Source organism: Carcharhinus amblyrhynchos, chromosome 2, assembly GCF_965287045.1.
Source record: "Carcharhinus amblyrhynchos chromosome 2, sCarAmb.v2.hapA, whole genome shotgun sequence".
NCBI lineage: Eukaryota > Metazoa > Chordata > Chondrichthyes > Carcharhiniformes > Carcharhinidae > Carcharhinus > Carcharhinus amblyrhynchos.
This window is the reverse complement of record NC_137325.1, coordinates 26059370-26073924: the sequence shown is the minus strand read 5'-3', so window position 1 is coordinate 26073924 and position 14555 is coordinate 26059370. Positions and strand designations below refer to the sequence as shown.

General features: G+C 42.5%; 1 protein-coding gene across 5 annotated transcripts in view; it reads right to left on the bottom strand.

The window, feature by feature from the left end:
• The window catches only part of elmo1 (engulfment and cell motility 1 (ced-12 homolog, C. elegans)), a 259536-nt gene that overhangs the window by 206814 nt on the left and 38167 nt on the right, over positions 1–14555 (bottom strand). The gene's annotated exons all lie outside the window — the stretch shown is intronic.

Below are 14555 nucleotides of genomic sequence, written 5' to 3'. Positions count from 1 at the left end.
AGGGTTTGACAAGTTTAAGTTTATTTATTAGTGTCACAAGTAGACTTATATTAACACCGCAATGAAGTTACTGTGAAAATCCCCTAGTCGCCACACTCTGGCACCCGTTCAGGTATGTCGAGGGAGAATTTACGCACCTAACCAGCACGTTTTTCAGACTGGGAGGAAACTGGAGCACCCGGAGGAAATCCACGCAGACACAGGGAAGAACGCGCAGACTCTGCACAGACAGTGACCCAAGCTGGAGTCCCAGCAGAGTCCCACAGGGGTCTGTGCTGGGGCCTCAACCTTTTACAATTTGAATCAATGATTAGATAAGGGGAGTGAAGGCATGGTAGCTAACTTTGCAAATGACAGGCAGGAAAGTATGTTGCGAAGAAAAATTAGGTGTTTGTAGACAGATTATAGATAGGTTGAGTGAGTGGACAAAATCTGGCTGAACATGTTCACTTTGGCAGGAAGAATAAAAAAGCAGAGTATGACTTAAACAGTAAGTAGTTGTACAAAACTTTGGTTTGGCCACAGCTGCAGTACTGTGTGCAGTTCTGGTCTCCTCACTATAGGAAGAATGTGATTTCATTCGAGACGGTGTAATGGAGATTCTGCAAGATGTTGCCTTGGGATGGAGCAGTTGAGATATGAAGAGAGGCACGGGATAGGCTTGGGTTATTTTCTTCAGAGCAGAGAAGGCTGAGGAGGGGACCTGATAAAATTACAAGCTGTGATTCTGATCATAGATTTCAAACAATACTCACGTTACTCTCCTCCTGCCCATTCCCCCTCACAAACTCTCCTCCCGATGGACACCCAACCCCATCACACACTCTCCTTTCCCCATGGACACCCAACCCCATCCCACACTCTCCTTCCCCATGAACCCTCAACCCCATCCCACACTCTCCTTCCCCATGGACCGCCAACTCCATCACACACTTCCCCTCCATTCAATCCAGTCCTCATGCACTCTCCCTCCCTGCAAGTCTGCAACCCAAACCACCCCCCCCACCCTATTTTTCACTTCTCTTGATGACTTAGGTTGTTTAATTACACAAGTTGGCCTTCAGTACTATGTATAGATTGCGTACTGCACCAAATTGCTTTTATTCCAATTCAATCCAATCAAATCCAATTCAAAGTCTCAACAAGTTGAGACATTCCCGATCCAAGCTGACAAGACAGGGCTCTCACCTCCTGTCTTGGACTTGACCCACATGATCCAAGCTGATTGGAGTAGGTATAGCTCCTCCTCCAAGGCTTGATCTCATTTGCATTTTAGCCAAAAGGCCAAGATGCCACTATAAAAAATTGCTTCAAATGAAGCTAAAATGTCACCTAATGACTTCAACCAAGTACAGCATATCAATACTACACCTGATCTTAGCCACCAATTTTTTTTTTTGTTTTTCTTCACTTTATTCCAATCCAATCAAGTCAGATTAAAGCCAATTCAGAGTCCCAACAAGTTGGGACATTCCCAATCCAAGCTGACAAGACAGGGCTCTCACCACCTGTCTTGCCACCAAATATCTTTCAAAGACCTCCCACTATAATTTTAGCGATCAATAGTTCTGTCCAAATTTCGATTATCAATTATCCCTTCATTTCTCCAAAGTCAGCCTTGCCTAAATTTAAAACCTTGGCTGGTGGCTCACGCTTCACTCTCCCAAACCTAATTTCACTGTTAGCTAAATGTTACCTTAATCTGTTACGACTGACTGATTCAGACTTATTTTTCATGCGTTTATCTAAAATGGCCTGATTTCTTATTGGTTCAAGAAGATATGGTTCCAGAAAAGTGTCCAGGATATGCTCAAGGAATCTGTGGCCTTTGGGATTCAAGCTGTTTTGATGCCACTAGTCTCTGAGAGTTAAAGACACCGGATATTGGATTTGGACTAAGGGGACACTGTGAATTTATGGAAATAGCTTCTTTGATTTTGTGAAAGGAAGGAAGGAGGTTGACTTTCATTTTTGAAACTGAATGCAACTCTGTGAAATATACTGAGCGTCAGTGTTGATTGGAGTATTTGCTCCTGCACTGGCCTATGGGCAGCATGGTGGCACAGTAGTTAGTACTGCTGCCTCACAGCGCCAGAGACCAGGGTTCAATTCTAGAGCCACAGCAATGTGGTTGACTCTCAAATGCCCTCTGAACAAGGGCAGCTAGGGATGGGCAACGAATGCTGGCCAGCCAGCGACGCCCAAGCCCCACAAATGAATAAAATAGACTCGCACATGGCAATATTGATCACCTTTACCATCATTCTGACGAGAGCTAAGTTTGGATTTCAGCAATTATTCATACCTGTGGGCATGGAGCCCCACCAACTGTACATCCGTCTCTGACTGCACTACTCTCAACTACACACCTGATCACCTCCTCGAAAAATTCAAAATTGTCAGGCATGACCTTCCTCTGAAAAACCCTCGCTGACTATCCCTGATCAAATCCTGCCTCTGTAAATGGAGACAGATTTTCTCCTTCAGAGTTTTCTCCAACAGTTTCCCTGATGTGTAAAGGATGATTCCTCTTGGAGGTGAGTCCAGGGACACAGTTTTAAAATTAGGGGTCGCCTGTATGTGCAGAATGTTTCTCTCTGAGGGTAGTGCAACTGTGGAACTTGCTGCTTCTGAAGTCATTGGAGGTGGGGTCACTGCATATCTTTAAGGCAGAGGTAGATGGATTTGTTTTAGGAAAAGGATTACTGAGGGTAGATGAGAATGTGGAACTCACAAACAGATTAGTCATGAACTTGTCAAATGGGCTCGAGGGGCTGAATGGCCTACTTCTGCTTCTATTTTACATGTTTGTATAAATGCAATTTGTTAATGTAAGTTGATAAGATGACTTGATATTTAAAGAATCAACTCTTGCTGACCAGTTTAAACCAAACACTTAAAGACCAGATAGTAATCGTGATAGAGACAGCCAACCGTTGCAAGAAGATCAAGCCTGCAAACTGGTAAACTAGTGACCCAGATAGATTCATAGAATCCCCACAGTGCAGAAGGAGGCCACTCGGCCCATTGGGCCTGCGCCAAAAACAATTCTACCGTGCCCCTATCCCGGTAACCCTACGTATTTACCCTGCTAATCCCCTTAATCTACACATCTTGGAGCACTAAGGGTCAATTTAGCATGGCCAATAACTCTCACATCTTTGGACTGTGGGAGGAAACCTACGCAGACACGGAAAGAATGTGCAAACTCATACCGACAGTCACCTGACACCAGATTTAAACCCAGGTCCCTGGCGCTGAGGCAGCAGTGGTAACCACTATGCCCCCCGATAGCAGATGGTAGAAAATTAAACTGGTAAACTAGTAACCCAGGTAGCAGAATATTTGATTTGATTTATTATTGTCACATACAGTGAACATTACATACAGTGAACATACAGTGTTAACATACAGTGAAAAGTATTGCTTCTTGCGCACAATATAGACAAAACATATCATTCATAGAGGAGGAAACGAGAGAATGTAGAATGTAGTTTTACAGTCATAGCTAGAGTGTAGAGAAAGGTCAACTTAATGTGAGGTAAGTCCATTCAAAAGTCTGACAGCATCAGGGAAGAAGCTGTTCATGAGTCGGTTGGTACGTGATGTCAGACTTTTGTATCTTTTTCCCGACGGAAGAGAGAATTTCTGGTGCATGGAGTGCTTTGCCAAGGCAGCGGGAAGTGTAGACATAGTCAATGGATGGGAGGTTGGTTTGCGCGATGGATTGAGAAGAATATTAAACTGGTAAATTCATAACCCAGATTTCAAGTGTATAAACTGGTAAACTAATAACATTGATAATGGACCAAGAAACTGACAAAACTGGTCATGTAGCCTGGATGACTAAAGTGTTAACACCATAAGATACCACTTGGCACACACTAAACCTCCTCATGAAACATGAGCCTAGTATGCTGCTATGCTTTAGAGCTCATGAATGTAGATTTTAGGGTGGGAAGACCACTGTAGCCCCACGTGCAATCATCGCCAACAAAAGCTCACTTGTAGAAATGTAACATTGAGTAATATTGGTTAACTTCTATACTGATTTAAATTCATTTTCTTATGAATGTGTGTGCATTTGTTTCCCTGGTTAAAAAGACTGTGAGCAGAATCACATCCTGAGAGAAGTCAAGTTTTGAGATTTCCATTAGCTGTGTACTTCAAGGATTCAGAGCATTCAATTGCATCAGTTAATGTAAATTATTTATATACAGACATAATATGTATATAAAACTGTCAAAACAGTTTTGAGTGTTGTTATGGTGCAAGAAAGTGTAATTTCACAATGATGTGACTGTCAGTCAATGAATCGAAATGGAAGACGACACTAAGACAAAAGCTCTCTATATTGCAGCCCTTCTGTAATACAAACCAGTCTTTAATACTGTTTCCTTCATTTGCTGGGTTGTACAGCAACACACCAGGGGAGGTGATGCTCAGTGGTATTATCAATAGACTATTTAATCCAGAAACTCGGCTAATGTTCTGGGGACATGGGCTCAAATCCCACCACAGTCGATTGTTGGAAAATTCACTAATGTCCTTTAGGGAAGGAAATCTGCCATCCTTCTGCCTACATATGACTCAAGAGCCACAGCTACCTCCAAGGGCAACTAGGGATGACAATAAATGCTGGTCAGCCAGCAACATCTATGTCTCATGCATAAATTTTTAATAATGGACAAACGTTTATCTCAGACTTTGAGTCTATCTCGTCTCTTCCTATGGTAATGCAAGGGTTCAGTACAGGTGAGCAGGGAAGATACTACATGTAGGCCTGGGAAAACTTACTCAAGACAATTAACAATGGCAGCCTCTACCCTCTGACCTTTTATGATTGTATTTGCCACCAACAAAAAAGCACAGCTTCAACTAAAAGAAAGAATATTTGTATTTATGTAACATCTCAGGATTCACCAAAGCATTTTTCAGCCAACAAAGTGCTTTTCGAGTATAGTCACTGCGGTAATGTAGGCAATGAGCAACCAATTTGCACGCAGCAAAGTCACAGAAACAGAAGGTTTTCCATGAGCCACTGTACAGCCCTCGGGCCTCAAGACTGTGTTTAATGAACTATCATAACCACCACTCTCCATTTTCTCGAGACAGTTGCTGGTAGTGATTACTGCACCAGAACCACACTGGGAATGAAAGAAATGTTGTGTTTGGAGTGACAATTCCATATCAGTACTGAGCCAGCAATCCTAGGATCTACCCAGCTCTCTACACCACACTTACAGACATGGATGCCTCCTTCACTGTACCAGATTTTCCATGGTTTCCTCCTCCTTATGTTGTTCTGGTGTAGCCATTTGAACCTCCTCTGGACTCAGCTTTGATTTCTTGATTTGTCCATCAACCGTTTTGCCTTGCACCATCATCCCAAGTGATCATTTAATCAATCTTGCTCTCCACCCAATCCTCAGACCTTCCCCATTGTTCTTCCTGAGCACTCTAACCCCCACTTTTCTTTAGTGCTGCACTTGCTTAAAAATTGTCAAATCTCCCAAATTTTGTCTAGTTCCCATCACCGAGAAATGCTAATGTTATTCTCCAAAGATCCTGCTTCATCTCCTGACTGTTTTCAGGATATTCAGTTCTTTATCTCATTTAGCCTTGAAAGCACTCTTTGCTCACCTTCCATTGGAAAAATAAGAAGTCTCACAACAGCGGGTTGAAGTCCAACAGGTTTATTTGGCTTTTGGAGCACTGCCCTTCATCTGGTAAACAGCGCTCTGAAGACTTGTAATTCCAAATAAACCTGTTGAACTTTAACCTGGTGTTGTGAGGCTTCTTACTGTGCCCACCCCAGTCCAATGCTGGCATCTCCACATCATGAAAAATAAAGATCACAGTCATACCTTGGAAAAAAAATTATACATGTGGTTATTTATGAATTGGCAATGGTGCTCTGAATTATGCCCAGCAGCGTAAATGGGACAAATGCCAATGCACTGAGTTCTAACATGTTGCAGCATCATTGAAATAACAGATATTGTGTAGGCATTCCCACTCAGTGAATTAAAAACTTCAAATTCTCTGAGATCTCATTGAGGCATATAAGATGATGAATGGGATGGATAGGATAGAGGTGGAGAGACTCTTCCCTCTCAGAAAGGACAGTAGGACTAGGGGGCACAGCCTCAAGATAAAGGGGGGGCGGTTTAGAACAGAGTTGAGGAGGAACTTCTTCACTCAAAGGGTGGTGAATCTCTGGAATTCTCTGCCCATTGAAGTGGTGGAGGCTACCTCGCTAAATATTTTTAAGACGCGGGTTGATGGGTTTTTGATAAGAGAGGGGATTAAGGGTTATGGGGAGAGGGCGGGAATGTGGAACTGAGCCACGACAGATCAGCCATGATCTTATTGAATGGCGGGGCAGGCTCGAGGGGCTAGATGGCCTACTCCTGCTCCTATTTCTTTTGTTCTTATGTGCATTTAGCTAAATATCCCAACAGCGTTTTTGGACTTTTCTTTCTGCTTTCAGGTTAGAGGATAGCACCAGGTATAAACATTGTGAACGGTACCGTGATACCGATACACAAAGATAATATTTTAGTTCGAATTCCGGGTGAGTGAACACCATCTGATAAGTGAATAAAACTGCATGGTAAACAGACCAAACATTGTCAGTCTGTTATTGGGTGGGAGGTGACAGGAATTTATAGCGCACAATAACTAGTCTGCTTCCCCTTCCTGCATGCTTTATGGAAGCAAGCGGCACAGGAGGAAGCCACAGTGCCTTTTTGAAAGAGCAATCCAATTAGACACACTCTCTTCCTCTTTCCCTGTGGTCCTTGTATTTTTGTACGACACAGCAGGGGGATTAGGAATCTACATAATCCTATTGGTCTATAAAGCCCAATGTTGCTGTATCAGCAACATTGGCCTCTCTGAGGGACTCTGAATTTGTGAAATGTAAAGATTGTATTCCACTCTGATGGTAATCTTAATCCATTGAATCCTACATTCCAAAAGAATTTTTCTCGTTTACAATTCCATTGTTACCGAAAGAATTTTGCAAAGGCTCACCAAGGGGCACACGACACTGGATTAAGTATCTCCTTAAAACTCACAGAAAAGGTTTATATCCCCCAATCAGTTCCTTTAACATCATGCACCTTAACCTTTGCAACGTGTCACTTATATCTAACCTCATCCCAACACCCACCGAAAGCTTTTATAAACAACTGCATTCCCTTTACAGAAGGGAGTGTTGAATGAGATTCCAGATAAGAGACTTGCTGCTCAAGTTTAGAGCACAAGACTCTAAAGGCAATGTAGCCACATAGGTAAAAACACAAACCTCCTAGTGTAAACCAGAAGGACTCCTCTCCTCCTCTGCCCCCCCCCCCCCCAACACCACTCCCCCCAAGCCCATTTCACCATTCAATAAGATCATGGTTGGCCTATCTCAACTCCACTTTCCCAGCAGATTCCATCTCCCCAGATTCCAAAAGTCTATCAACTGCTGAATGCGGTATCATAAAATCCCCACAGTGCAGAAGAGGCCATTTGGCTCACGGAGTCTGCATCGGCTCCCTGACAGAACACCTTACCCAGGCCCTCAACCCCACCCTTATCCCTCTTTACCATAGCTAATCCATATAATCTACACATCTTGGGTCACTAAGGGGCAATTTAGCCTGACCAATCCACCTAACCTGCACATGTTTGGATTCAATGTACTCAATGAGCGAGTATCATAGAATCCCTACAGTACAGAAGGAAGCCATTTGGCCCACTGAGTCTGTACCTACCACAATCCCACCCAGGCCCTATTCCCAAAACCCTCAATTATCCTGCTAACCCCGAGACATTACAGCCCATTTACCATGGCCAATCAACCTAAGCTGCACATCTTTGGACTGTGGGAGGAAACCGGAGCGCACGGTGGAAATCCATGCAGACACGGGGAGAACATGTAAACTCCACAAAGAGACCGAAGCTGAGAATTGAACCTGGCTCCCTGGTGCTGAGGCAGAGTTCTAACCATTGTGCCACCGGGCCGCAGCACCAGAAAATTCCAAAGATTCATCCAAGTTTAGACATTTCTACTCACCTCAGTCCTAACTGGTCAACCCCTTAACCTGAGATTATAAATCGCTAGTTCTAGATATTCCAGCTAAGGGAACAGCCTCACGGCATTTACTCTGTCAATCCCCCTCAGTTTCATGTTTCTATGAGATCATCCCTTGTTCTTAACTCCAGCGAACTTAAACCCATTCTACTCAATGTCTCCACATAGGACAACTTTCTCATCCTAGGAATCAGTCTGGTGAACCTTTGTTGCAAATGTATCCTTAAGTATGGAGGTCAAAATTCCACACAGCACTCAAAGAGTGGACTCAAAGATTTCCTTATTTTTGCAATTCAACCCCTGACAAAAAGGCCAATATACCCATTTGCTTTCCTAATTGATTTCTGTCTCTGTAATGTTAACTTTCTAATGTTTTACATACAAGGATACCAAAATCCCCCTTAAATGCTTCTATCATTTTTTAAAAATCTGTTTTTCAATGTTAAATGAATAGTAAGAAGCCTCACAACACCAGATTAAAGTCCAACAGGTTTATTTGGTAGCACGAGCTTTCGGAGCACTGCTCCTTCATCAGGTGAGTGCAGTATTTGAAAATGAATAGACATTTCACTCTGTCTACCAATTTCTTGCACACTCATTCAACCTGTTTGAGTCCAAAGAGATACAGGTTTGGCCATTGTAAATTGCCTCTTAGTGTCTAGTTTAAGTGGATTAGCCATGGGATAGGGCAGGGTGGTGGCATGGGTAAAATGCTCTCTGTCGGAGACTCGGTGCAGACTTGATGGGTCAAATGGCCTCTTCTGCACCATAAGGATATAATAATACAATAAATTCCCTCTGTAGACATAGTGTGTCTTCTGACAGTTTATTTTCTCACCTAGCTTTGTGCCATCAGCAAAGTTGGCTACATTACATTCGTTTTTTTCAAAGCATTAATACAGATTGTAAGTTGCTAAAATTAATTAATTGCTAAGATTAATTAATGTGGCAACCCACTTGTAAAAGCCAACCTGAAAATGGCCTGTTTATTCCATCTGTTTTTTGTCCTTTAACCAATTTGGCTGCCTCCTCTAATAATATTAATTTCTAAGCACTCAGCTACCATAGTCTTAATGGATTCCGAACCTTTGCTGAAGACTAACACCCAGATGAGCTGTTTTCTTTCTCCCTCAATTCTTGAATAGCGATGTTACGTTTACTAACTTCAAATCCACTGGTCTCATTCTACAATCGAGGGAATTTTAGAAGATCACAACCAATGCGTCCATAATCTCCTCAGCCACGTCTTCCAGAACAGTGGTCGTATACATTAGATCCAGGGGCATCTATCAGCTTTTAATTCTATTAATAGCTCCAGTACTTTTTCTTTATTAATATCAATTTCTTATCTTCTATTCCCCATTACAGTTTCTCTTGCCTTTAAGGTATGCTGCTCTTTCCTCATAGAAGTGTTTAAAATCTGTTTTAAATTACTTGCTCATTGCAAATTCTATTTCCTCCATCAATATGTTGGCCATGCTTTGTGGGTTTCTAAACTCTCCCAACCTTTAGGCTTACTGCACCTTTTAGCAATATTATAAGTCTCTTCTTTTAATCTAATATTATCCTTAACCTCTTTAGTTAGCCTTCGGTGACCCACATTTTCCAAGTCAAAAATATGTGGACAATTATTAAATGTTTCTTTATATTTCTTACCCACAGTTATAACTTTCAATCTTACAAAATGCAGAACAAATGTGGGTGGCATGGTGGCACTCCTTTCTCACAGCACCAGAGACCAGGGTTCAATTCCCAGGTTGGGTCACTGTTGGGGTGGCGTTTGCACGTTCTCCCCATTACTGCATGGGTTTCCTCCGAGTGCTCTGGTTTCGTCCCACACTCCAAAGACATGCAGGTTGGTTGGTTGGCCAGGCTAAATTGTTTCTTAGTGTCGGGGGATAGGCTAGGGTAAATATGTGGGAGCATGGGGATGGGGCCAGGGTAGGATTGTTGTCAGCATAGGTTTGATGGAGCAAGTAGCTTCCTTCTGCACCGTAGGGATTCTACGAGTCCATGAAATTCAATCCAACCAAATACCAATCCATCTATCTACCCTGAATTTCAGCAAAGTGTTGGAGGTTGCTGTTGATAGCACAATCAAGCATCACAGAATTAAGTTTTAAGTTTATTTACTAGTGTCACAAGTAGGTTTACATTAACACTGCAATTAAGTTACTGTGAAAATCCCTTAGTCGCCACACTCTGGTGCCTGTTCGGGAGAATTTAGCACAACCAATTCACCTAACCAGCACATCTTTTGGACTATGGGAGGAAACTGGAGCACTTGGAGGAAACCCAAGTAGACATGGGAAAAACGTGCAGACTCCGCACACACAGTGACTCAAGCCGGGAATTAAACCCAGGTCTCTGGCACTGTGAGGCAACAGTGCTAACCACTGTGCCACAACAGTCATTAACAATAACCTGCTTGCTAATGTTCAGTCTGGGTTCTGCCAGGGTCACGTGGCTCCAAACTTCATTACAGCCTAGGTCCAAACATGATTAAAGAGCTGAATTCCAGAGGCCAGGTCAGAGTAACCCTTGGCATTCGGTAACACTTGTCTGAGTGTGGCTTCAAGATGCCTTAGTAAAACTGAAATGAATGGAAACTAGGGAAAGCTGTCCATTGGTTGGAGTCATACTGAGCACAAAGGGCAATGGTTGTTGGAGGCCAATCAACCGAGCCCCAGAATATCAGTTCAGGAATTGATCGTAACAATATCCTCGGCCCAACCATTCCAATTTTCCTCCATCATAAGGTCAGAAGGACATTTGCACAGTGTTCAGTTTCAATCACAGTTCCTCAGCTAATGAAGCAGTCCCACATGCACACCTGGACAATGTTCAAGCTTTGGTTGATAAGTGGCAAATAATGTTTGCGCCACATAAGTGCCAGGTAACTACCATCTTCAACAAGACAGATTAACCACTTCCGCATGACTTTCAATGGTATTACCATTGTTAAATTCTCCACCGTCAACATCCTGGTGGTCACAATTAACCAGAAACTTAACTGGACCAAAAACAAACATACTGTGGCTTCAAAAGCAGATCAGAATCTGGATATTGTGTAGTGAGTAATTCACCTCTTGACTGCTAAACGTCTTCCCACAATCTACATGACAAAAATCAGGAATATTATAAAATACTCTACTAAATGCCTGGATACTCCTTATGACTTTATGAGTGCAACTCAAGATCAACACCATCTAAGAGAAACAACCATTTAATTGCCACCCCATTCACCACCTTAAAGTCAGTCTCTTACCAAAATTTCTTCAATGGCATCTTCCAAACCCCAACTTCAATTTCTAGAACAAAGGTTGCAGGCGCATAACATTGGCATGGGCAAGTTCCCATCCAGGGACATACCCACTTTGACTGGAAACTATATTATAGAACCTTAGTTAGGCTGCACTTGGAATAGTGTTCAATTCTGGTCGCCACACTACCAAAAAGCTTTGGACACTTTGGACAGGGTACAGAAAAGATTTACTAGGATGTTGCCTGGCATGGAGGGCATTAGCTATGAGGAGAGGTTGGGGAAACTTGGTTTGTTCTCACTGGAGCAACGGAGGTTAAGGGGCAACCTGATAGAAGTCTACAAGATTATGAAGGGCATGGACAGAGTGGACAGTCAGAAGCTTTTTCCAGGGTGGAAGAGTCAATTACTAGGGAGCATAAATTTAAGACGTGAAAGGTAAGTTTTAAAGGAGATGTACGAGGCAAGTTTTTTTACACAAAGGGTGGTGGATGCCTGGAACTCGCTGCCGGGGGAGGTAGTGGAAACAGACACGGTGGTGAGTTTTAAGGAGCATCTGGACAAACACATGAATAGGATGGGAATACAGGGATATGGTCCCTGGAAGGGTAGGGGGTTTTAGTTCAGTCAGGCAGTATGGTTGGTGCAGGCTTGGAGGGCTGAAAGGCCTGTTCCGGTGCTGCAATTTTCTTTGCTCTTTGTACGTCACTGCTCCTTCATCGTCACTGGATCAATATCCTAGAACTTCCTCTAGAATAGCACTGATGGTTTACCTACAGGGACCACAACAATTCAAGGTGACAGCCCACAGTGTCTCAAAGGCAGCTAGACAATAAACACTAGCGTTGCCAGTAATGTTGGCATCCTGTATGAATGAATTTTAAAAAAACATCCAGTTTACCTAATGCAATTAGATTTATGACTTAAGTACATCACTCTTCAATTCAATGTGAAATTTTATTGTATTATGATCACTCTGCCCCAAATGATCCCTTACTATGGAGATCATTAATTAACCCTGTCTCATACACACAAGGTCAGAAGTGGACTGTTCCTTGTTGCATTTTACCTTGTGTGCTCCACAGGAAATGGCTTGAATGCATTCCATGATCTTATCCTCCAATTTACTTTTGCCCATCAGACTTGCCTTGTCTATATGAAGGTTAAAGTCTCCACAAGTATTGCATTACATAAGTACGTATAAGCTGCTCTTACCTCTTGGTTCATAATCTCTTCAGCAATACAGCTACTTTTAGGAGGACAATAGACTGCTCCTATCAATGCTTTCTCCTCATTGTTATTTCTTACCTTCACTCACACGGAATCGACTACCCGATCTCCCAGTTCAGGTAAAATTGATACGCACAGAAAGCAAATAACAAAGATCAACAGATATTTTTCAGAGTAATTTCCCCCAGGTCTTTCTGCTTAAATCCCCTATTTTTTTCTTATATACATATTCTTTAGACAAATGCAGCAGCAGACTGATATCAAGGTTTGATTAAATCAAATTAGGTATGATGGCACACTGCAAAGGAAGGATTCAGAATATTGCAAGGCAGATGTGGAAGTTAGGTTACAACAATTGTGAAAATTGAAGTTCCATAACTGTCACGAAAAAACTCTGTCAAGTAACGGAAAATGCTTATCAGCGTACCAGGCCCTCAGTGAAGCCAATATTTGCGTATTCAGGATAAGCGACTAATCTTCACCTTGTGTAAGGTCCGTAAACATTTCATTCCCAGCCTTCACCAAAGGATGGAAAATAAGACAATTCTGTCACAAAATACTAAAGGGCAAGATGTGGGATCATATTATGCTAATGAGGCAGTTTCCTGTTGGAGAAGAAAGGGCAATAAGCTATGCTATGATTGGTGATATGTTTGCAAATGATGAATTAGAAAGTTGCTTGTTTCTCATTTGCTGTAACTAGCCACAACTGTTAAATTGTTTCTTTGAATCAACAGAACACCTTTTAACGCATTGCGCTGCACCATGTTTTCGCTTATATACAAGTTATTAAAGCTTGGAAATCGAGTACTCTGGGTTTAAGGTTGTTGTCTGTACCAAAAGCCGATGACACAGACAGTCAAGTTAGCAGAATAGGCAGATAAGGGTCAGATACAGTTCAATGCAGAAAAATGTAACACAATACATTTTGAAAAAGTAAGTATTGAAGTTAAGCCTCCACTTCATATAGCGGACACATTCATGTTAACAAAGATTTGCCAAATATGTTCACTGCCCATTACATGTGGCGAATTGGCCACAGGCAGCTGATGAATTGGTACTGTTGATTTTTATAGATACACAATATTGAGTTGTGTTTAGGTTGTAGCAGTGAGTACAAGCGTGGGTGTCATTCACCAGATTGCTATCGGTCATCTGTCGTGAATTGAGGAAGGAAGAATCAGCCACATTGCCGATAGACAGGAATCATATATTGGTCAGCCTGCAAATATCTTGATCAATTGTTGAAAATCTACTCACCAGGAAGCTGAGGGGCCAGCTGCTCGGTGAAACAAGAAAAATAATCTGCCATTTGTTACCCTGGGCGGCATGGTGGCACAGTGGTTAGTGCTGCTGCCTCACAGCATCAGGGGCCTGGGTTTGATTCCCCACTTGGGTCACTGTCTGTGCGGAGTCTGCACGTTCCCCCCTTGTCTGCATGGGCTTCCTCTGGGCGTTCCAGTTTCCTCCCAAAAGATGTGCTGGTTGGGTGCATTGTCCGTGCTAAATTCTCCCTCAGTGTGCCCGAACAGGTGCCGGAATGTGGCGACTAGGAGATTTTCACAGTAACTTAATTGCAGTGTTAATATATGCCTATGACTGCAATAAATAAACTTTAAACTTCTGCATTCTTGTTCCTTCCGGGTGTCTGCAAACAACAATACATTTATAGCTGCAAGGCCACTCTATGAATCAGAGCCAGCTTTTGGAAAGACACTGGTCTGATCGCTTTCGAGATGTTCGTGATGAATCTAATGTCAGACAGACTTTAACTGAAGAACTTGTTCTTGATTTCCACAAATAACTGAGACACGTGAGCAAAGGACAGCTCTGCGTGGCTGTCAAAGAGGGTTGAAATGAGTTTTCTTTTGTTTTGGTCTTCACAGATCTTCTGAAATGTGTGATTGAATAGAATAGAACAGTATTGGCATAAAGGAAAGATTACAAAATGTTGATCGTGAGCCAAAGATCTACTGA